Source organism: Rhipicephalus microplus, chromosome 5 (assembly GCF_043290135.1).
Source record: "Rhipicephalus microplus isolate Deutch F79 chromosome 5, USDA_Rmic, whole genome shotgun sequence".
Taxonomy (NCBI): Eukaryota; Metazoa; Arthropoda; class Arachnida; order Ixodida; family Ixodidae; genus Rhipicephalus; species Rhipicephalus microplus.
Window position 1 is genome coordinate 16,201,664 of NC_134704.1, and position 1,858 is coordinate 16,203,521.

The window sequence follows — 1,858 nt, forward strand, 5'->3', positions numbered from 1 at the left end:
TCACAACAATTTAGAAAATATGCTATGGCGATGATCCGTGTTTTTCGGGGGCAAAGGCCTGCAAGTCCCGGATTTGAACAATTATGGGCAGTTCAACGGACCGGCAACGCAGCACACACACACACCTGTTTTTCCTTTGTTCTGTTGTAGGGGAGGCCCGCTGCTTGTTAAGGTTTTTCCAACCATCTAGTTCCTGCTTGACTGCCTGCTTTTAAAGAATGCAGCAAGTACACGCAAAACCCCATAGGCGAAACGTCTGGCTCGTCTGTAGTTGTACAGCACCTGAAGCATCACCATGACAGAGCAAGGCTTTTTCAGAGGTATTTGATACGACACTTGCTTATACATGCAACAAACAAATAAACGAGCGATAGCTATTCTAGTACTTTCACTAGAATTACTGCGAAATAGCATTAGTGCTTATGTTAAATTCTCACGCAACATGGCAGGCGGCATAATACAATGTTTATTTGCTGTTATCTGTCACGGTAGAATATTCAGTGATAAAGGCGACCCTCCGAGGCCCACACTTCCAGACATTCTGATGTACACAGCAGTAAGACATCAAAATAGCATCGAATATATTTGAACGCGTGTAAATTGGTTAGCATTCCGAAGCGGGCGATATGTACTAAAAGAAGCGAAAGAGAGGCAAATGTTATTACGGTGTTTTATTCAAATCGTGATAATCATATATAACCTCTCCAGATATTCTCCGATGCTGGCACAAAAAAAATGAAAGTGCTGGTGAAAGACTGCAGCTTGGCGTTTTCGAATGTTGGTTCCCGCTGGTCCTGGCACTTTTATATGCAACCTGGTGGGTCCTTGCCTCATCAGGCTGAACAAGCGTCGCATAAGTCTGTAGACGGCAGTATGAGGAATGAACGCTCCTTACCGTTTGGAAAATTACAAGCGCTAGGTCAGGTTGCGCTGATACTTGCTTCATTGTAAATTATCTGTCATTAGGAACTGTTAGCTTCTGACTGGCCACGGTAATTAACTACAAAGTGCAACTACCAAATTGTAATGATGCGGTTATAGTGTGCTTCTCATGGCGCACCCTCATAGAAAGCAAGGAAATAACTGGGGTGGTTGACTTAGTTTTACAATTTATATGAATACGAAACCAAAGTAAAACGACAACTATTATTCGGTCATTACGCATTTCCCTTCGTATTTGTTTCTGCAATACTTATGAATAGCCACCTAGTCAACCCGATGCAATTCTGAAAGCACTTTCATTGTTGTCTATAGCGGTTACGATGAAAATCTGTTAATTTCAACACAGTTTGTCACTGTAGCCCGAAAAGCTAAGCCGGAAGCTTTTTTTTTTGTCATACGAGCAAAAGCTCTTGCGTTTATATCTGATCAAAATATTCCTGTTATTCCGAAAGCAACAACGCATCATGCTATTTTGAGATCAAAATGATGTGTTCTGTAATAGCAATATATACAGAGACGTCAGCCAATTGAATAAGAGCGCCGTTTCGAAATGTTCTTTTCATGCATAATTCATGCTGCCTGAAGACGCCGACGGCAACGACACTCTGCTCACAAATCTGAGTCGCGAGTTATGAAGCGTGACTGGGTCGTGTATAATGTCGAAACAGAGTCGACAGCGGTCGCATAGGACGCATTTTTTAGTGGTTCTTTGCAAAAATAAGCAATAAAATGCCGTCCACATAGTTGGCACGGAACTTTGACTGCAGAGGTCGCGCGAACTTGACGCGCAAACGAGGGCAGACGTACGAGTGATCACGTTAGTTGTCTCCTGTGCTAGTGTGAAGCTGTAAACAAAGTTTTAAAGTACTAATATCAACTTAGCGATGTACTCAAGAAAAACAGTGGCACCACCATA